Source organism: Hipposideros armiger, unplaced genomic scaffold (genome assembly GCF_001890085.2).
Source record: "Hipposideros armiger isolate ML-2016 unplaced genomic scaffold, ASM189008v1 scaffold_16, whole genome shotgun sequence".
Lineage (NCBI taxonomy): Eukaryota > Metazoa > Chordata > Mammalia > Chiroptera > Hipposideridae > Hipposideros > Hipposideros armiger.
Window position 1 is genome coordinate 6,965,827 of NW_017731366.1, and position 23,392 is coordinate 6,989,218.

The 23,392-nt window shown below is 36.3% G+C and overlaps 1 long non-coding RNA gene across 1 annotated transcript in view; it reads right to left on the reverse strand.

Annotated features, from left to right (window-relative positions):
• Window positions 1-3,798: 3,798 nt before the first annotated feature.
• The window catches only part of LOC109373015 (uncharacterized), a 29,983-nt gene continuing 10,389 nt past the window's right edge, over window positions 3,799-23,392 (reverse strand). The window contains exons 2-3 of the long non-coding RNA XR_002122146.1: window positions 8,118-8,254; window positions 3,799-6,890 (exon numbers count right to left, since the gene is read on the reverse strand). This is a non-coding gene — a long non-coding RNA (uncharacterized LOC109373015). The remainder of the gene's footprint in view (window positions 6,891-8,117; window positions 8,255-23,392) is intronic.

The window sequence follows — 23,392 nt, forward strand, 5'->3', positions numbered from 1 at the left end:
TTCCCACACCTACCTCATGGCAAGTGACGGTCCTCCTCACCCACTTCAGTGTCCCTAACAGGCTGTAGTAAAATAAAATATCAAATCAATCTACAAATTCACTGTCAGGAAGGCATTTTGGCTTGCAATTTTACCATCCTTAGAATCCAAAGAAATGCTTCTTAGTCAGGAGCAAGGAATCTCAAGGCATATCAGTTCTTTCTTTCGTTTCACCATTTATTCAACTAATACATATTGAGCTTCTAATATGTGGAGGGCTCTGATGTTTATTAACAATATTAACAATATTGTTGTTATTGTCTGCACGAAATTCACTAGGGTACGCCCTGATGAAGCTAACATTCTAGCTAGGAAGATAGGTATTAACTAATTAATTTCATAATTTTTACAGTAAAATTGTGAAAAGCATTATGAAGTGGAGCTAGTGGGTGCCATGAAAGCACAGAATGAGTAAATCTGACTGAAGGGTCAGAGATGGATTCCTCGAAGAGAAGACAGTTGATTGGAAATGTCAGCAAGAAATAACTAGGTTAAAATAGGAGGAAGTACTCTAGGAAGAGGTTACACATTGCTCCAAGATCCTGAAGCAGAAAGAAAAGCAATATTGATCATCATTGTATTGAGGATGACCAAGAATATAATGTATATATGTTAGACCATGAGAAAGTGCTTCATAAAAGGTAAAACCCTGAACCAAGGTTAGCGATTATTTTTACTGGTTATTGCTGTAGTTGTTACCGTCTGAAAGTTGTAGAAAATCAGGGCTATATTTTTCTTTCACTACCTTTAAGCAGTAAGTTAGATCATCCTTTTCTACATCTTGGTAATACTATAAACAGACGTAGTAGTTTTTAAGAAAATTAGAGCTTTAAGAACAGTCATACTTCTAAAAATCTAGACAAAATCAAAATTTTAATATCATATTTAATTTAGTACCTGGCCCCACACTGCCACCCCTCCTCTCTTAGGCCCCTACTCCCATCAGCTCAGACCACATCTACGACTCGAGAAGGTTTGTTGGTCTTTTGTCCTTCCTCCCCTTTTTGACCTGGTACTGATATCCCCAGCCAGGGTCATGGGGATGAGAGAGAGTGAGAATGAGGATAGTTAGTGGAGAGGAGTTAAAAAGAAAGGTAAAAGTCTTCCTTGTCTGGTGCTATTATAATCTATCAATGTCCTCAGTTATGTCAGGTTCTAAATGCAGGCCCTTTCCCCAGAGAACATTTGAGGGTTGCCTGGAGACTTCCTTTACATCTACCCTGTCCTGACACAGAAGATGAGGACCTTTTCTGCTGACCTCTCATGACCCCTCTTAGCTTTGCACCTTTCACTCTCCTCCCAGTGGTGACCCTCAGGCTGTTTCAGCTAAGATTTTCATCCTCCATAAATAACCTTCTTCGACAGGCCAGTCAAGGTGGCCCAGGGTGGTTATTTTTCACTGGATTGACTTGACCCATGGACATTTGCATCGATGCTGTTAATACCAAAACTGCCATCTTTGCTCCTTCTGCTGTTATGGACAGCTCTAACCCACCTCAAACTTTAAAATTCCCCAGACCAATCTATTAATATTCCTCCCCAAATGCTCTATACTTCAGCAAGAGTAGTATAAGGCAGGGCACTGCATTTCTGTCTGCAGTTCAATAAATACCCAGCTGGGAAATACAATTCCAATCTCTTCTCAAAAAAAAAAAAAAAAGCAAAACAACAGCAATAATAAAAATCTCTTTAGAAAGTCGCCCATTTTGTCTAAAGGTAGGAAAAACTATGACAGAGAAAATTTTTCTTTTCAAGTTTCTTATGATATCTTACATAGGCTATTTGAAGTATGGACACAAAGCCACATACCTTTTAGTAAGTCCTACATGGAAGTGACACTGTTTAAAATATGTGATTTGCCATTCAACTGGGGCCTTCAGCTGAAATTCTGAGACAATGGAAAAAGTACCATTTTACATCCTGTTACAGAAATGTTGGTTACTCTTATTATTGTTTTCTTCCTTGTTATCATTGTTTTTATTGCTACGTGTATTGTTTAAGGTACACTAAGGCACAAATATTGTGAAAGTATAATCTTTCCCCATAAAAGCTTGAACAGTGGATGCTGTCTATATACCCCTTCAGAACTGAAGGACTTATTACCCCAATCTCTGGGAGTACTTCAGGTAGAAAGACTTTAGTTGCCTACCCTCTTTAGGAAATGTATTGACTGAAGAGTCACCTCATCCAAAGTCACATGACCTTCCTCAATGGGTAGTCTTCAACCAATTACTAGTCAATACAGAGATACAAAGCCTGGTCTCCTTCTCCCACTTAGAGCAACTTTAAAGAGATATGTCAGCTTCATAGCTCCTCAAAGGTTGGCTGAGGCATTCACTGAAATCAAATAATAGACTACTTGTCTCTCAATCTGATGCCCCTTCACTCCATCTCATCCACAGAGGTAGATCCCAAGGGCACTCCTGACAGATTTCCTGCACACTCATCTGCTTCTGAGGGCACCCAACCTGTGACAGATCATGAATAAATAAAGGGTACCCACTATTCCACTATTTCCACTTCTATTAAACATTTTGCTGAAGGTTCTAGTCAATACAAAAGACATGAAAAAGAAATGAAAGATATAAAGGTGGCAAAGGAGGAAATAAAATAGCCATTATTTACAGACAACATGATTATATATAGAAAATCCTAAGAAGCCTACAAATAAAGTGCTAGTCTCAAAAAATTAGCAGTATTTCTGGATACAATTGGGTTGTCGGAAATGTCATGATGTATTTTTTCTATGTTTTTCATTGCAAAAATGTGTCATGCCTTTTCCGACAACCCAATATAATTTTTATATTCCATCAAAAAAAATCAATTTTATTTATTTATTTTTTTAATTTTTATAAAAGTTTGAGTCAAACTAATGATGTATGCTGGAGAGCAAGATCTCAAATGCTCCCTAATTTGAATTTTTTTTAAATAGGCCATTTATAAGAACATTAAAATAATCTAGTGAATCTAATCAATGATTTTGAAGACATTCACTTAGAAAACAAAGTATTATTCAGAATAATTAAAGAAGACCTAACTGAACAGAAAGATAAACCGCAATTATGAATTGGAAGACTCAATACTATACAAAGATGTCAATTCCCCTCATGTTGTTATAGATTCAGTGCAATGTCAATTGCATCAGTCAATAATTGTCATAATAAAGCTGTGTAACAAACCATCCCAAAAGTCAGTGTCACATGACAGTCATCATTTATGTCTCTCTCATGGATCTGTGGATTAGTTTTGATCTAGGCAAGGTTCAGCTGGCTTTAATTTGGCTCCAAAAAGAGGGCTGCTCCAGGTTTGTTTCATTTGCCTTTTATTGCTAGGGACCAGTGGCTACTCAAGTTATATTTTTCTCATATGAGAGAAATGCAGTCAAACTCAATTGTGTAAACCCATTCCAAGCCTCTCTTTACATCATGTCTACAACAACTCATTGACCAGAGTCAGTGACACGGCCAAGTCCAAAATAAAAAAATGTGAAGTATTTTTCTCCCATGAAGTTTGTGGAGGAAAAAAGATAGAATGAGTGAATATTTGCTACATGGCAATTAGAACTACACCATTCATTAAGATGAACACCTTTGACTACTTTTCTGTTTGTATATTATAACAATAAAAATGAAAAAAAATTACAAATATATTTAAATGTTTATGATATTAAACAATAAAGTCTAGAAAAGATTTTGAGATCTAACAAATATATTATGTTTTTTATTTAATAAACTTTTATTGAATTCTTTATACCAAGTCTCAAGCTAATAGTGTTATTGGGTGACACTGTATTAGGAAATAGAGAGGGTACTGTCTCTCTCAAGAATCTATGTTAGGTTGAGAAAAAGAAAAATATTCAGAATAACTAGTGTGAGTGAGGAAAGGATTTCTTCCATCTGAATAAGCAAATATTTCCTAAGAATATTACATCTGATATATCCATGGAAAATATTTACAGACTTGCAATACCGTTACCTTATTGTTACATATCCTTTTAAAATCATTTTTAATGTGAATATAGCTGAATTTGGAATTGTTATACCTAGAGTAAACGTGCTATTATGCTTTTCATTTTGCTTTTCTGTATTTCATTTATGAATAATTTTCCATATATCAGAATGTTCCACATGTTGTGTGTCTTTAATGAGAATATAGTATGTGCTATAATTTATGGACCACTCAGTTTATGTAACCAGTTCATAATTCACCAGATCTATTTCCAAATTTCACTGTTGAACTTTTCCAATTTAAAATGTATGTGTATGTGTCTGTATGTATATTCTCATTTTTAGTTGTTTTCTCAGAGTATATTTTTTAAAATAAACATTTATTCTAAAATAGACTTAGATTAACAGAAAAAATGGTGATGGTAGCAAAAACCAACATGGTTCTTCCCATATACATTCATTCACACCTTTTCTTGCAACACAGGGGACCCTAGAGTGAGAGTACACTCTCAGTGTGGTGGGCTCTTTATTCTGGAATCTGTTGCCTCCAGAGATCATGAAATTGCTAGAACCCTGAATAGCAATTTGAAGCTTTGATATTGCTACACTTGAGGCTTAAGTCTTCAAGCTCAGACAAATGAGTCTTTCCTGCATATGTTTTAAGTGATCATATTTGTTTGCATAACTCAACTCAAGTTGGTGGTAAACATAAGACAAACATGAAATAGCACTAGCATTTACTGCAAGCCTAAGTGCCACCCACTGTATTAAACACTTTGCCTATATCATTTAATTTAATCTCAACAATACACCTAAAATAAAGGTATTATAGCACCACTTTATTTATAAGGAAGAGAACTCAAAGTATTTGGCTTGTAAGCAAAAAAGTTAGAAAGTTTCTTGAGTTTGTTTAGATGCTAGCACACCAGAGTTCCATCCCAAACTAAGTACAGTTTAAACCAAGTCACAGTCAATAATCATATTTCATAATGTGTTAAACATATGCACCATATCTTGACACAGTGACCTATGGAAATGGAACGGACTAAAAATATTGGACCCTACTGTGGATCAAATTTGCTGAAAACCTACATTGATTTGTAGCCTAAATTCTCCCATAAATTTAAAGGCACACACATGCCTTTTTTAGCCATGTGATAGCTAATTTGTACACCTCACATGTTTTGCTATTATCAACAAAGACTGCTCAGGTCATAAATATTTTATGAAATTTTCATGTTGTAGCAGAGCTTAATTTTCATACATATTAGAAGTAAATGGAAAAAATCATTGTGATATTTGGGCTTTATATTTACAAAAGCCATATGATGATGTCTCTACATTGAAATGGGCTTTTTAATATTTCCTACGACTGTATTTGCAATCTATGGGATAACTAAGGATCTACATTAGCAAGGAAAACAATATTGTTTTCCTTTCATGTCTTTGTGTTTTCTTAAATTTCATGTGTGGAAAACATGCATATATTGCCCTGGAGATTTTATTTTTAAACTCTACCATTTTACTCCTTAGCATTTATTTTAGTACAGGCATATCTTGGTCACTGAAACCTGCCATGAAGAACTGCAAACAAATCTTTGATATGATCACAGGATGAAAAAACACATTTCACAATGGATTATGAAGCCCTAGATCTGTCTGATTAGGAATAGACACATTCTTGTCCCTCTTTTGATATAGAATAGTGTTCAAAGAAGTGAATCAAACACAAAAGCTACAGTTGGTCTTTTGGAGCATACATACAGGATTCTCTTGATACACATGTAATACTTATAAAACTATAACCCCTAAATCTAACCTAGGAGGCTTATAGACTCTGAACCTAGAAAGCAATGTACCCTTCACTCATGTCTCTCTACTTCTGAAGCGATACAAATACTAGGACCACAGCGACTGTTGTTAATGTAGGGCATCCCAGATTCTCAGGAGTTTCCTTTTCTATGAAGCAGAATTTTCTCCCTCATGTGGTTTGTTCCTACCCCTTAGTTCTCCTTGCCAGCCTCTACCACAAAATGCACAGTTCCTCACAATATACTCGGATCACTTCCTGTCTCCCAGTGCTCAGCTCCTAAAGAGAGAAATTCCTTTGGTTCTGAATGCCTTTCTCCTTGGAATCCATCCATTCCAGAAATCTTGTTCTTTCTTCAGAGTTTGGGGGAGGAGAAAAATCTACGTAGGCCAAAGGTCTCTGCCCCATTCCTCTGTACAGAGCAGATGATAGATTTTCACTGTGCGGAGTAACGTTGGTGTGCAGCAGAGGAACTTAAAATATTTGGCCTTGGTTCAGGAAGGAAATTCTTCCACTTCCTTGCTCTTCTCCTCTGCCCAGCCAAAATCTGGTCAAAGATAATAGAAGCCTCTTCTCTTTTGACAGCCAAATGAGATCATACTACTTCTGAGGGTTCCTTTTGAGTGGAAAATTCAGCTCAATTTTTCACATATTCGTGGAAATTCATTTCCAAGGTGCTTCCAATTGGCATATTCCAATTGTGGTAGCTAGGTTCCAAAAATGGCCCCAATTCCCCTCCTCTTGTATGATGACCACTTCACTCCTCTCTCTTTGAATCAGGACTGGCCTTGTGATTGGCTTTGGCAGATAAATAGCAAAAGTGACTTTCTGGGACTTTTGAGTGCATATCTAAAGAGTCCTGGTAGCCTCTGTTTCTTGACTCATGAAATGCTTCTTCTTGAGACCTAGTTGCCATGCTAACAGGGAGATCAAACATCCACATGGAGACTTCCATGTGTAGGAAAACCAAGGCTTCTGACAGCTACAGCTGGCTTCCAGCTGGTGGCCAACACAAGCTGTCATTCGTGTAATATGGACATTGTAGATTTTCCAGCCATGCCAACACCCCATCAATACCATAGAAAGCAGACTTCCTGAAAAATAGGAAATGGTTACTTTTTAGCTCCGACATTTGTTTATTCAACAATCAGTAGCTAAAATATATGCTTTATATTTTGTCATAATCTATAATAGAATCTTAACATGACATTGTAGACCAAAAAGTTCTGACTGGAAAGAGTGGGAAGTATATAAGTTTAAGCCAATGAAAAAGCCAAAAATATCATCCAATGATTGAAAAAGTTTTTAATTCATACATACCAGCAAGTGAATAAAAATATATTGTTACCAAAATGAGATCATTATTTAAATAACATTTTGTAGCTTAATTTTATAATTTCAAAACAGGTTTCCAGGTGAATAATTATAAATCTTTATTATCATCTGTATATGCTACGAAGTATTCTATTGTGTGAATGAACCATACTTAACATCTCTGTTTCTGGCTCTGTAGGCTCTTTCCAGATTCCATTGTTATAAACACAGTTATCTAATCCTGAACATCTGTCTTCTTATATCCTTGAAAATTGATGAGTAAAAGATCATGAATATTTGTAAGCTTTTGCATATAAATTTCAAATTGTCCTCCATGGAAGTCTGTAACAATTTATACCCTCAACAGCCGTATATGGAGGTCCTATTTTCTTACTCGACATACTTTACTCGACATAAATTAATGTGTAAATAGATGATTACCCATGCTTTTCATCTAAGATGAGAGTGAAGCATCACCATTCTTTCAACTTCCCATTCAAGCTGACATGCAGGAAATATAAATTGCTTAGGTTTGCTCAGATATGAGTGGATTGCTCAGATACATGCCATTCACGTTACTTCTCAAGATGTACGCAGTCCCCAAGGCTCAATTGTTTGCAGAGTCTATTTGAATCTTCTTGTCAATATCTAGACAGTGTTCAAAAGAGCACACAGTTCTGAACTCATCCTTGCAAGGTGTCTTAGAAGTGTCTGTCCTTAGCTACAGCATACCTTCCTCCTTTGATCTGCAGAATTCCTAAACCAGTTTTGGCATGAAATGTATCCTCATGTGGTATGGATACTTGAACATTGTCATTACAGTTTTTGAAAACAATGTTAAAGGGGCATAAGGCACAGAATAGTATGCTAATATGTATTTCATCCAGAAGCTGAGCTTTGAAACATCTGTAATATCAGTTGTTATTCTGATAATTAATTATGCCTGCATTTCTTGTTTTTACCATCCCTTATCTCAGAATTTTCTACAGCTCTCCTTAACAGCATACCTGTATCCCTGAGCATGTTTATTTTGATAAGGTGTTCTTTTCTAAAAAGATCATTCTTTTCAACTCTGGGATTTCCCTAGTTTGGAGTTTCTGGTGGATTTCTGCCATCTGGGTGACAGTTGAGACTTTCCATGACACTGGGAAAACAAAATAGAAATTGAAAATGAACTTAGCTAAAAGGTCAGCACACAATAATAAAGAAACTAGGACAAGCCAGCAAGTTAAAAAAAGGAAAAAAGGTAAAATACCCCATAGTTTTATGTTAATTCGTTGCATTTTCTTCCTTAACAAAATAAGGCACATCATGAAAATGAGACCACATAGAACACACACGATATTATGACCTTTTATTATTAAAGAAGTGAAATAGTGATAGCACAGAACATCGGTCACAAAAAGGGAATGATAAGGAACTATAGTTGCCCTTTTTGGTCTTGTTATTATTCCTCCTACTATGTGTGGGAACATAGATGGGCAAAGCAAGGTAGAAAATGATAAACCCTCAGTCACAGAATCTGGAATCTTCCTTTTCGAAAGTCAAGATGGTTTACAGCTAATCTTCTTTGTCTTAAAACCTTTCCACAAAGGAATCACACCGATCTCTAGGCAATTTCATGCTCAATGTAGAGGTGAGAAAGCTAAAACACTATTAAAAAACACAATCAATCAAAGGCAGAATTGGTCATAGTATCCTGCTTTTATTTTCTCCTCTACAGATCTTGGATAATTTGGATCTGGAGTTTCTCTTTTTTATTAAGAAATACAAAGAAGGAAAGGGGATCTATAGGAATATTTGCACCAACCTGAGTTATCAATAAAAATGAAACCATCACCTCAGAGGGTGTTTCCATATATATTTTTAATTAAAAGTAACTTTTCTATTTTTCTCTTTTTGTTTGTTTGTGTGAATCCTTATGATTTCCCCCACCCCATTTTTTTGGAACTTACTTTAGGTGTGAAAGCAAGCACACATGAATTGAGATTTCCTAGAAAATATCATTTAAAAATGTGTATTGAAGTCATTATTCATAGTCCCCAAAGCCCTACATAATCTACCCTGACTAGTTCCTATTCCAGCTCTTCTATTCATACAGTATTTGATCCTTCAGCACTCCAAACTCATTCCTACTTGAGGCTTTTAAAGGGCCTGTTCTGTCTGCCTGGAGAACCGTGCACTCAGTTTTTATTTTAGATTTGAGCACACATGTCCTTTTTTCAGAAAAGTTTTCCCTGTCATCTCTGGTTAAATTGTAATTTTCAAAAATTTAAATTTAATAGTCTCATACTAATGCTGAATGAATATGATATTTTTTAACTCATTAATAAGAGAATAAAGATGGTAAAGCTTTTTCCAAAGAGATTTTGAGAATAGATGCTTATATATCATTGGGTGGTAAACTGAAATAAATTTGCTTTGTTAGAGACAAAACTGGTTCTATCATACAGGACAATAAAACCATGAAATTCAGGGTTATCTTCTCTGCCAAATAGAACCCATGAGTAACTCAACTGGACAATGATCTTCATATTAACAAGTAATTTTGCAGAATCTAGACTCTAATCGTTAGTAAATACTAAGTGAAAAAAAAATCTGTATTCCCTAGTGAATGAAATAACTCTTGGATGCCTCTCATAGACAGTGGTCCAGTATAAAATTTAATGGTATGCAGTAAAATTTGTATACATTTTTCTTAAAAAAAAAATGTAAGGAAGAGTCTCACCTTCCAGCCACTCTCCTTCACATAATCCTCATTTATTTCTTTATTTTTTTTCATTGCACGAATTACTATATGAAACCATCATCTCATTCTTTTTTGTTTGATTTCTTCTTTATTACCTGTCTCTACACTATAACATGCATTTCCTAAGAGCAGAGTATTTGTCTTTCTTATTCTTTACCCTGAGTCCTCAAAATAATGTCTATCATATGAGGTCGCACCCTTAAGTTCACAAACTCATCCTAGAAAAAGTTTTACATACCTCATTGCTGAATATCATTATGGTCACCTTCGAAGTACTCCCCTTGGGAAGCTATGCACCGATGTCAGCGCCTAGTCCACCCTTCAAAACAATTTTGGAACTCTTTTTCTGGAATGACCATCAGAGCTGTCATTGTATTGCCCTTTATGTCCTGAATGTCATCAAAATGTCTTCCTTTCAATATTTTCTTTTACCTTCAGGTAAAGAAAGTCATTGGGGGCCAGATCAGGTGAGTAGGGGAGGGTGTTCTAATACAGTTATTGTTTACTGGCTAAAAACTCCCTCACAGACAGTGCCATGTGAACTAGTGTATTGTCATGATGCAAGAGCCATGAATTGTTGGCGAAAAGTTCAGGTTATTTTCATCTAACTTTTTCATGCAGCCTTTTCAGCACTTCCAAATAGTAAACTTGGTTAACTATTGGTCCAGTTGGTACAAATTCAAAATAAGTAATCCCTCTGATATCAAAAAAGGTTAGCAACATCATTGCAACAAGTTTGCAAACTTGTCAGACCTTGTACAGTAGGTGCTCAATAAATATTTGTTGGGTGATGGGTATCCAGCAATATTTTAGTGAAAGTAACTAATTAATAGAAATTAGAAAGCAGAAGAAACTGAGTTTCTGGTTGAAAAGTAAAAGCAGTCACAAATAAGGAAAACAGAAGACAATATAGTGGTGCTAAATAATAAAGTGGTTCAGAAGGACTGTCAAGATTGTAACCTCAACAGGAATAACATTATAACTTCCATATGTTGAAAATATGACAAAACCACCAAAAATATTTATGGGTAAATTTTATGCTAAAGAATCTTTGTAACTATAGAACCCCTATTAAATGGCACTGAGGGAGAAGTATAAAGTATGATTTTGGACACTTAAGTGCATGAACTTTCCACCATAGAGGTGCATGGTGGAAAGTTCATGAATTTAATTGTCCAACCTTTGTATATTTTTATGTTCATGTTACAGAATTTGTATTATGGTATGATTAAGAGGCAATTGTGGGTGGAATTTTAATGGAAAGTTGACATTTACTTAAACAAAAAAAATAGCAGTTTTGCTCTCTTTATTACGTTCTCTGCATTTTGCTCTTGTCATTCCAGCAATTAATTCACAGATATCTGAAAAAAGACTGGGTAAAAGGGAGAGATTTTTTAAGACGTGTGATTCTTACAGACATTTTTCAGCTTTTCTCCCAAAACAGAAATAAACAAAAAGGAAGAAAATGTTAGATTGATGAGCCTGTTTGAAGCTGAATGGATAAATAAAAGTAAATGCATTTTATCCCATTCAAAATTCTTAACAACTTAAAATTCTGTGTGCCTATGTATAGAAGTAAGCGGGAAGCTCTGGTAGTGTTATTACTTAATTCCTGCTTAGTTTTGTTATCATTAAAACCTGTTCAACTTAAACTTTAACTCATCTGGAATTGTGTGGTTGACATTGGGTTTGTAGGAAGAAGAATAACAAATACAAACTAAAACTGCTGGCACATCAGAAAAATTTGCATTTCCTTCCATGTAATCATGGTAAATATTTTATTTTCCAATTAGAGGACAGCTTGTCAAATTTCAAGTGAATTTCTATTTCCAATAAGAAGAAAGCACAGAAATCCCCAAGCCTGCCAGTAATTATTTGTTTTATGGTGCTTATTCATTGACATGACAATTCTGTGAATAATGGGTAGTTTACTTTGGAGGAACTAAAAATCTTTTTATAGACTCTCACAATCTTCAACAAGTTGGGAGAAAAAAGGAAATCGCAGATATATTACACCAGTATCATTTTTATATAGTTGGAAGATATGCAAAAGTAAACATTATTTCTAAGAAATATTCACATAAGTTGTAAAATAATTAAGAAAGCCAAGGAATTTTTTTCACAGAATTCAGGATAACTGATACCTCTATTAGAGAGGGAGGGCTATGTTAATTATGGGGCTTCAAATATTGGGTTGTCGGAAAAGTTATGACACATTTTTACAACGAAAAACAGAAAAAAACACTTCATGACTTTTCCAACAATCCAATATATGGAATTTTAGTTCTTAAGCTGGTTGATGGGAGAGTGGATGTTATAAGTGTTATCCTTTACATTATATACATTATACATGTATGACAGAAATTCATAGCTTCAAAAATGCCTTATTTTCTGTTTCTGGTGTTTTATTTCCACTCTTATGGTACACTAACAATCCTAAAGTTCCTCAACTGTAAAGAGTTAAAAAATGCCATACAAAATATTTTTAAATTGATGGACTAGCATCTTAAAAAGTTTGGGCTATCCCTTGTAGCCAGCAGCAAAATAGAAGCAGAAAATCCTAGCAGGTATAAGAAACTGAGTATGCAGCGTAACCTGAGGGCATCTATGGGGTTCATGCAGGTAGCCTGGAGCCTCAGACACCTGTGCAGAGCAAGATGAAAGACTTAAACCCATTCCACCTAAAGCTGGGACTTCGGTAGTACTATGCATTTAAAGCAGGATGACCTATTAAAAAACAAAACAAAACCTTTTAGTAACAGTAGACTAAAAAGATAACTGTCTAATCTCTGCGTTATAGTTAACAGGGGGGAAAAAATCTATGGGACTTAGAATGGACAAACCAGCCCACATAAGCCTGGAATAAGTCATCTGTGTGGCCCCCAAATACTCCAAGAAGCATCTTATTTGAGAGGAGTGTCCCGAGCACGCAACAGAAGTAAATATTCACTCCTCTCAACCCAGTCCTCACAAAATTCCCACATAAATTTTTAAAATTAAAAATTTATAAGTACACACACACACACACACACACACACACACGGAGGGGGGAGGGGAGAGAGAGAGAGAGAGAGAGAGAGAGAGAGAGAGAGAGAGAGAGAGAAATAGAAATTCAGCAGCCACAACACACAACAAAACCACACAAAGACTTCAGATATTGGAATCATTAGACACTGGTTATAAAGTAAATATATATTTACTATGTTTAAAAGTATTAAAAAGGAAATAAAATTAGATAGGAGAAAGAGACTATCAAAAATGACCAATCATATTTGAAAAAAAAAATTTTTTTAATAAATGTATAATACCTGAAGAAAAAAATAGATGGGTCAAACAGCAGAACTAAAAAGAGAATTAATGAACTGGAAAACAGACCTGATGGCCTAATGTGATATATGTGGTATGAAAAAAAAAAAACCAGAGCACGGTAAGGAGGGTCAGGAATGAAGGTGGAGGGACGAAGGCTGGGTGCAATTTTAAGACAGCAGTCAGAGTAGATGTCACGGATGGAAAAGGAGGTGAAGGAGGTAGCCAAGTGGAAATTGGGGGTATTAGTGTTCCAGGCAGAAGGAACTGCTATTAGTTGAAAGTACAATAGAACCAAATCGATGTAGATCATAGTGAAGTTACTGAATGCTGGGGACAAAATGAAGCTCCTCTAAGTTACAGGGAACAAAAAAATATTTCACGTGTATATGGAATCATAATGACTTCAGAGTTCTCAATAACAACACTGAAAGCTAGAAAATTTTAAGCAAGCCTTTCAAAAATCAAAAGGAAAATTCTTTATAATTCTAACAGCCAAACAATCCCAATCAGTGTGAAAACATCTTTAGACACGCAAGTCTCAAAAACTTACCTCCCTTCCTCCCTCTCCTTGGAAACCTTTGCAAAATGTAGTTCACCAAAATAAGGAAATAAACCAAGAAAGAGGAAGTCCTGGTATAGAAAGGGGTGATCCAACAGGGGGGCACGATGAGGGGAACCCCAGGGATGGTGAGAAGACAGATTCCCGGATGGTGGCTGTGCACCAGATGAAAAGATAAGGCAGTGTGGTTTGGAGGAGATTTGATTGTTCTGAGAGATACTTCTGCAAAAAAATGGAACTGTCAGTCTATTAGACTCATCTGATCTCTTGGATTTTTTTAACTTTTTTTATTAAAATATATTGAGGTGACAATGGTCAGCAAAACTACATAGGTTTCAAGTGTACAATTCTATAATACATCACCTATATATTGCGTTATGTGTTCACCACCCAGAGTCAGTTCTCCTTCCATCACCATATAGTTGACCCCCTTTACCCTCTTCTACCACCCCCCTCCTCCCTTACCCTCTGGTAACCACTAAACCGTTTGTGTCAATGCGTTTTTGTTTCTTTATGTGCTTGTATTGTTCCTTTGTTACCTTCTGATATCTTAAGAAGAGATCTAGAAAACTGGCAAAAGATTTGGGGCTGTATTATTTATAAGAACATAAAAAACACAGAAAATTAAAAGCCAGAAGGCACACATTAGTGCCAGGGGGAAAAAAAATTGTGTACAGAATTGACTGTCAACTGTCATTGAAAAATTTTTAAAGGGGAGAAAAGGTGAAGAATACGAGGTTCAAATTTCCAGGTATAAAACAAATAAGTCATAGGGATGTAATCTATAGCATAGGAAATAGAGTCAATAATATTGTGATAGCATAGTATAATGTCAGATGGTTGCTAGACTTACCATGGTGATCACTTCTTTAGGTATATAAATGTTGAATAACTATGATGTATCGCTGAAACTAATATAATATTGTATGTTAGCTATATTTTTAATAAAAATCTTAAAAAACAAAAGCTAGGGCCAGCCGAGTGGCACGTTGGTTAAGAGCTGGCTAGGGATGCCAGAGGGCCCTGGTTCGGATCCCACATATGAGGGCCAGTGACACTGCCCTCCACAGCTAAGATGCTGAACAACAGCTCAACCTGGAGCTGGGCTGCTGTGAGTCGCCGGCGACGGCATAGGCTGCAGCCCCTGCTGCAGTGGGTTGCCATGGGCTACCGTGTGTAGCCAGCGGCCAGAGTGAATGGCCAGCAGCCACAGTGAACGGCAGTCCAGAAGCCGGCGACTGATCTGCCTCACCAGGGAAGAGTGCAATGACGGTGCCAACTTGGGCCAGTGAAGCAATGTCCTCCACAACTAGACTGAAGAACAAAAGGACAGCAACTTGTCTGTTCCCCTTCCCCCAATTCCCCAGCGCTGTTCCCATCCCCCAATTCCCCAATTAAAAAAAAAAGAAAGAAAAGCTAGTCAGTCATGGTTCTCCACCTTCTTCCACTGTGAATGCTACTCTCACAAGTCATAATGATTCAAATACTACTGGGGGATGTGAAATAGCTCTTGGGGGTTAAGGAAGGACAGATTGGGGGAATGAATGTTAAGTCAAGAGATAATGCCTGAGAGTGAAAAATCAAAAGGTGGCAACAAAAGTATGTTATTTAGAGACAAATTATAATAACCAAATCACCTAAATTAATTAAGAGGTGTGAAAATGCATGCAGCAGTGGAGGTGTGGGGACAATGGAGAAGAGGGGGTACTGCTGTTTCCTTAACAAACCTCAGGTAGTGTGTTAGTGCTTTCCAAAAAAATATGTAAGCGTAATATTTCTAGTAACCGCATTTAAGAAAAATTAAGAAGTGAAATTAATTTTCATAATACAGAGGATGCCAAAAAATGTATATACATTTTAAGAAAGGAAAAAATTCTTAAAGTTGTAATAATATATACCAATAACAAAAGATGAATACAAATCATGTGTATACATTTTTTGGCACCCCCAGTATATTTTATTTAACCCAATATATCTGAAATATTTTAACTGGTAATCATTCCAAAAAGTGACTAAAGAAATAGTTAACTTCCTTTTTTTTCTTTTCTTTTCTTTTTTTCATTTTTTTATATATACCAACTCTGAAATCCAGGGTATTCTATACTAATAACACATCTCAGGACTAACCACATTGCAAGTGCTCAGTAGCCACACAAAGCTAGAGCTACTTTATTTAACAAGGCAATTCTGAACTATGTGCATGTATAATTTTGATACATTTTTTAAAAATTATAAAGAAGCACTGGTGTGGACAGTCTGTCCACTTACTTGCAGAAATGCACTAATGCCATCAAAATAGAAGACCAAATAATTGAAAAGACCAGGAAAAATGAAACTTCCAGAGCTTAGGATTTCATCCCTGCTATGGGCTACTCTTTATATATTTCATGTATTTTTACAACCCATTCCCTTTTCCTTAGTGAAAAATCTAATGTAGATAAGTGACTTGCCCCAACTTATTAAGTTAAGAAGCAGCAAAGCTGGACCCAAATTCAGGTAGTCTGACACCATTGACCCCAAACATCACCAGAGTGTTGCGTGGGAACTGCACCTGAATGAGTGGGTGCAGTTCATTGAAGATGATGCCTGTTTACATAAATGCATTACTCACCTTGATCTTAGTGTAATGCTCACTCACAGAACCATGAAAGACCATTATGATGGTTCTGCTTCTTACTCTTGGTGAAGTAATTCAGAATAAATATTCCTATTTTAGGTATTTGAAGTAACTCATGCCTTTCAGTGAAGTGATTTGGTTACAGACTATACAGCTACTGAATTAAGTTTGAAATAGAAGGATTATATTTCTCAACAAACGATCAATATCTTTCAGAGGTTATACAGTTAGATGAAGTTTTTATAACTAATGAATTCAATTCAACATATTAATTCAACTGTGTTGACTTTCTATTGCTGTGTAACAAATTACCCTGAAATGTAGTTGGATAGAACAACAAACATTGATTATCACACAATTTTTTTGTGGGTCAAGAATCAAGATGCCGCTTAACTGGGCAACTCCAATGCAAAGCCTTGCATGGTGCTTTGGTCAGGATATTGGACAGAGCTGCAGTCATCTCAAAGCTCAACTAGGGAGTCTCTGCTTCCAAGCTCACTCATGTGGCTGTCGGGGGTCTCAGGGTTTTTCTGGCATCAGCTCTTTTCTGTATGGGTCTCTCCATCGAGCTACTTGGGACATGGCAACTTGCTTCCCCTTGAATGAATGTAGGGAGGGGTAAGCCTGGGAAAGCAATACAGAAGTCATAATCCTTTTGGAACCTAATCTCAGAAGTGACATCTCATCACATTTTCTGTATTCCTTAGAAGTAGGTCACTAGATCCTGCCCACATTTAGAGAGATTACAAAGGGAGTGAATCCCAGGAGGCAGAGATCATTAGAACAGTCTAGAGATTGCCTCCCACAAAAACAAATACCTATTCAATACTTGACTCACGAAAAGATGCAGTTTATTGCATCATTCATTCATCCATCTGTATTCACTGAGCACCTACTTTGTACCAGGCTCTGGAAGTCTGGAGAGTGGAAGATAAACTTATAGCCTTCCTAAAACCTACCATCTAAGTATCCTCAAAACTAAACACCTAAGTGATTTTGATCAAAAAGAATAAAATGTTTTAAACAGCAAGAAAACATAGGAAAGGAGGCTCTCTCACTAACTACCCTGTCTTAACTGTTGTGCTTGTAAATTAAATACAGATGACCTTGCAGTAAAGATGAAGACTCACCCTGGTCTTCCTAGGTCATAATCCTGTGATAGCCCCTTACTTAGATCTACTGACTTCCTAGCTCAGTGAGACCTGAGTGATTTACTTAAAGTTCTGCTCTGACAATACAGTGTAAGTCCTGAGGATCAGAAGTTTGAGCTCATCCAGCTCTGGAAAGAAAAGCTGCTTAAGAATTGAGCTCCTTGACTGTGCCTGTGGTAAGGCTCTATTTAGATCCCGTGACCACTCTTCATCATCTAACAATAATGCTTAAGAAATTTTTGACAAGAAACCAGGATGATGTCAGGGATTTCAAAATAAAGAACCATATGATCAGTGACTGAAGGAGCCTGCAAAGTTTATTTCTAGAATTCTTGAAGTTCTTGCTGTTATCTTTATCAGGCTATCCCTTCAGTGAGTATTTCATATAGTGCCAGGAGTCCCTATTCCCATATCTTGGTCTATTTCTCAAGAGAATGCACTTAATTAGTTTTATTTTTATTTTAGAGATCATAGCATCTTCAGATTTTTAAGTCACACATTTCAGTAGATACACAGTAGCTACACACACACACACACACACACACACACACACACACACACACACCACTCCTTGCACACCCAATGGAGGCCAAATCAGCAATGTCTCAAACTGACTTATTTTATACTTAGTCGGATTTAAATAATCAGAGTATTTCAAGGAGACAGCAAAGAATGCCTCATAAAAAATAGATGATTAAGCTTTGAATAACACCACTGAATATACATGTGAAGCAAGTTTATGTTGCAAATCACTTAGCTTAACTGCAGATAACAATGCTGACATATCTAATAAAAAGAAATATGTCACATATTTGTGATGTAAATGTTTCATAAGAGCAAATTGAACAGATCTCCATTCGTTGAGGACTTAGAAATTCACTAAGACTCAGGAATCCACCCGTCGCAGACACCAGCACTTCCTTCATTTCTGAATGGCTTAATACTCTACTATTGGGTTCCGGATCTGAAAGATACCACCAGAATAATATGCATCTACCCATTCATAGCTCAGCAAACCACTTTTACAGATTCTACTCTGTGAACATCAGTCTCTGCTATTTGAGCAATTTTAAATGTTTCTCTCTGCTTTAATTACAAGTATATCTTAAGGACACACACCTTGTTTTCCCAGTGGGACACTGACAATCTCATTCTGAAATGTGCTAATGGACCCTGAAATGTAAGAATTCAATTTACTATGATTTATTAACAATAAGCGTGATCTAAAACATCACTTTACTTGTTTCTCTAAATTAATGGGCATATAATTCATTAATGAAAGCACTTGCAGCAAATGTGAGTTCCAGAACCAAACCTTTTGAACCACAGACTATTCAAGAGCAAAATTGCCTATGAACTCAAAAGATAGGGTACCCTCGGAGTTTAGTTGGTAACTAGCTGGGGTGGTGAATTGGCTAATGTTTGTATACAGAACTAGAATTAAAGCCAGGCTGATTTCAGTAATTGCAAACTAAATAAATACAAGACCAATAGTTAAAGAAGACTGCAAATTTTATTTCTATGATTCTGTCTCCTATAGAAATTCACACGCTGTGCAAAGATATGTGTGCAAAACTATTTACTGCTGTATTTTTTTTTTGCAAAAGAAAAGGGCATATAAAAGAGTGAGAAACTTGAAAGAAACCTGAACTTCTATTAGTAGGAGAATGATTACAGTGATTAAACTTCTATTAGTAGGAGAATGATCCTAGCTAGTAAATACTTTGCATCTTTTACAGAACATGAAATAGGTCTATATATACTGACCAAGGACAATATACTATGAACAGGAAAAACAAAATGTTGCATAACAGCATGTATAAAAATGTCCCTTTAAAGATAAAAATAATATAGTGTTATGAAATGTTTGATAATACAATCTCATTAAAATATGTGGGCAGAAAAAAATTAAAGGATACATGTCAACTGTTAAGAGTGATTACCTTTGAGGATTAAGATTAAAGCAGTGGGCACAAGTGTAGTAACTTTCACTCTTTTACTTTATTTTTTTCACTCTTTTACTTTATGTGCTTCTATTTTATTATATTTTATTTTATTTACAAAAGTACACATTACTATTGCACTACTCTATAGTCTCTAGGGCTTCACGTTTTACACATTGTGACTCTGTACCTCATTATTTGCATGTGTAATTACAGACATGTTGACACTAACAACCTATAAACTTCATTGATATAGTTGTATTACAATAGCTACAATACAGATTAAAATACTTTAGCACATACAGTGTGATGTTATGTATAGCTTATGCACTAATCCTGAAGCTGCAAACTATTCAAGAATAAGTAACCTTATGACCCAGCAATCCCACTCTTAGGCATTTATCCAAAAAAAGCCAAGACATTAATCCGAAAAAATATATGCACCCCTATGTTCATTGCGGCACTATTCATAATAGCTAAGACTTGGAAACAACCGAAATGTCCATCGGTAGCCGGCTGGATTAAGAAACTATGGTACAGGCCAGCTGAGTGCTTCAGTTGGTTAAGAGCTCGCTCAAGAGTTTGAGCTCTGAGCAACAGCGGTTTGAGTCCGGCCCATGCTGAGCTGCCGCTGAGCTGCCAACAGGTGGCAGGATGGCTCAGCTAAAAAAAATAAAAATAAAAAAAAGCAGTCTACTTTCACAACTAGATTGAAGAACAAAACGACAGCAACTTGTCTGTTCCCCTCCCCCCAATTCCCCAATAAAAACCTTACCAAAAAAAAAAAGAAACTATGGTACATTTACACAATGGAGTATTACACAGCTATAAAGAAGAAAGAAATAGTATCATTTGCAACAATATGGATGGAACTAGAGAACATGATGCTAAGTGAAATAAGTCAGTCAGAGAAAGACAAATAACATATGATCTCACTTATACGTGGATTCTAAAAAACTGAATAAATGAGAAATGTAAACAGAAATAGTCTCAGAGACACAGAGGAAAAAAAACCTGAGGGTTGCTAGTTGGGAGGGGGTGGGGATGAAGGAGAAGGGGAAGGGATGAGACAATACAAATTGGTAACTACAATATGGCCTCAGGGATAGAAAAGACAGTCTGGGGAATATAATCAATAATGTTGTAAATATTTTTTAAGGGGCCAGATGGACTCATGTCTTGTTAGGGAGACCACTTCATATTCGGTATAGAGGCCTGACCACCACATTGTACTTCTGAAGCTGATGTTGAATAATAATGTATGTCAACTATAATTATATATACATATAGTCACGGGACGTGGAATAGAGAGTGGGAATGGAGTCAATGGAATTGTAATAGATAAGCATGATATCGGGGGTGGGAGGGCAGTAGATGGGGGAGGGGGATTGTTTCTGTGCGAAGGGTGAAAAGGATAACTATTGCATTATTCTGTACACCTGAAACTAACACTAAAAAAAAGAAAAAAAAAAAAGAATAAGTCATCAGTGGCTTGGCCCACTAGCCTTCTACCCAGGAAGACTGTGCTTCCAAAGTGTCTACTGTAAGAAGTGTTTCTGTTATCCATATCTCCATCAATAATTTCCTATAAATCAGTACTCGATTTATTGTTTTATTTTCTCAAAGAAGAGATGGAGAAAATGTTAGTAACAGATTAAACTTAAATGCCTGTTACAAAAGATTGAAGAACTACTCTTCCAGTATTCAAAAACTCTTGTGATTCAGCAAAGTACATCATTGAATGTCAAAAGAAATTCCAACATAAGTCTTCAGTGTTTTACTTCTGTCTTACTCACTAACAAAAGCAAAAATATTAACTGATATTCATGTAGGACCTATTCATTCATCAACTGCAGCCATAGGTTGCCTAAAGATGCAAGAGTTTGCCCAAAATCAATGAGGCATTCCATGAGAATCAATTCGCTATATGGAATCTACAATGATAAATGTTATGTATTTTATTATTATTTGTAAATAGCGTGCTTCGCATCTTTTATAACACACACACACACACACACACACACACACACGCGCACACACACACACTTTCCAGAGTCAGTTGTTTAACACTTATCAGCACACTGCTGAGTTATGGAAGCATAACTAAAGCTCACCCAGTTCAAGACTTCATTAGCAGATACTGTTGATGTGTCTGCTCAAAAGAACTCGTGCATTGTGGATGACCTAACGGGCACAGGGAAATTCAAAACAGGGAGATGATGGCAAAAGGCACATTTTCAGCTCAGCATCAACTTTTCTGTGTTTGGCCACATACTTTTTAGGACTAGCTGTTTAAAATCAAATTCTTTTATAGAAGCTATGAATAGGCATCCTTTGATAGTAGTTATTAAGATTTCATCCACTCCTACAAAAAGCTGTCTTGAAAATAAGCCTGAGGAGAAATGGATTGGATTTTTTAAATAATCACAAATAATTATTACATATTAAAAGAAATTAACTTTTTTTAAATTGACTTAGTTTTAAGCTTCAGAAAAAAATACCTAACACACACACACACACACACACACACACACACACACACACACTTCCATGCAGTAAACACTATGACTCTAGGGGTGTCCTGGGAAAAGAAGGGAACTCGGGGAAAGCATATTGGGATTTGGCAGCACAGAAAGGAAATTGTTGGAGGCTAGAGATGTGCTCTGTCACAGGAAAACATTTGGTTTTAAATGTGGGGGATAGCTAAAGCACAATAGATTTATTAAATTATCTTTCATTATATTGCTTGGCTGAAATGTGGACCAGTTTCTAGGGATTCTCTTTTTGTCTACTTCAAATTATTATTCTTATGAAGACACATGAAAAAGGATTGGAAAAAAAGGGAGACATGTACAATCAATAATAACAATAAAATAGAATCCAACTACCTTATCACATTTAATATGCAGTCCTGCTTTTGCATTTTATTTGGTTCAGAATATATGCATATATGCGAGACCAATCAGTGACTTGCTAAATTCCTTTCATGTGTAAGTTTCAAAGGCTCAGCATGAGCAGCAGGACCCAATCAGCTTTGTTCACAAGCTGGGCCTCCCAGTCTTCTTGCCTTTAGCTACTGTTTAATACAAGCTGTTTGTTCTTTCTGGTCCTCCCCTTCTCTACCTCCTCCAGGTTTCATTTTAAAAACCTACCCCATGGATACTCAATTCAATCCTGAGTTGCCTTGGCAACTCTAAAAGATAGGATAGCTCACAGTTTCCCAGTCTAATTCCATCACATCCCTCAATTAGTTTCGTTAAGTTAAGCCTTTATGAGCAGTCAGATATTCCTGAGAACTAGAATCAGGAATTGGCTCTCTCTAAATTGTGTTTATAGATCCCCACAGGGTGATTTCATATGCACATCTCCCAGGCTGTCTTCTTGCAAGGTCCCTATCCCTCATGCCAGAAGCTAGGGCCAGGTTGTTACACAACCCATGTTCATGCTTCCTTTCACTATCTGTCAACTTTACCTTGAAGATTTACGTTTTTAAAGTATCTTTTGGCTGTCCTGCCCTTTGGCATTTTCTAAAGCTTGGCAGGGTTCTTTGGTTGGCAGTAATTATCAAGGTTGTCAAGTTTTCAACTTCAAGTTCTCAAACAAGAATCAAAATGTGTGTGTTTTAAGCCAAATATTCTACTGCATGTGATGTTTGCACAGCACGCAGAGATAGGTCATTCTTTGTTTATATTTTGAGAAGAGAAAAATCACCTCTGGTCATCTTTTCACCCAAGTGGTGCTACCACACAACAGATGGTGCCGCCTGCCAAGCAAGGTCAATCTGACTTAGGGCATTGAGCCTTGCTCAGGATGGCTGCCCAGGTGGAATCACCTGGTTCTTCAGATCTGTAGAAAGTCATGCTAATTTTGAAAAACCTTAGTTGGGGACCAATTTTTGTCAAGAGAATTTGACAAGACTCCTTTGAAAATCTAGTTCTGTGTATTGAATGCATT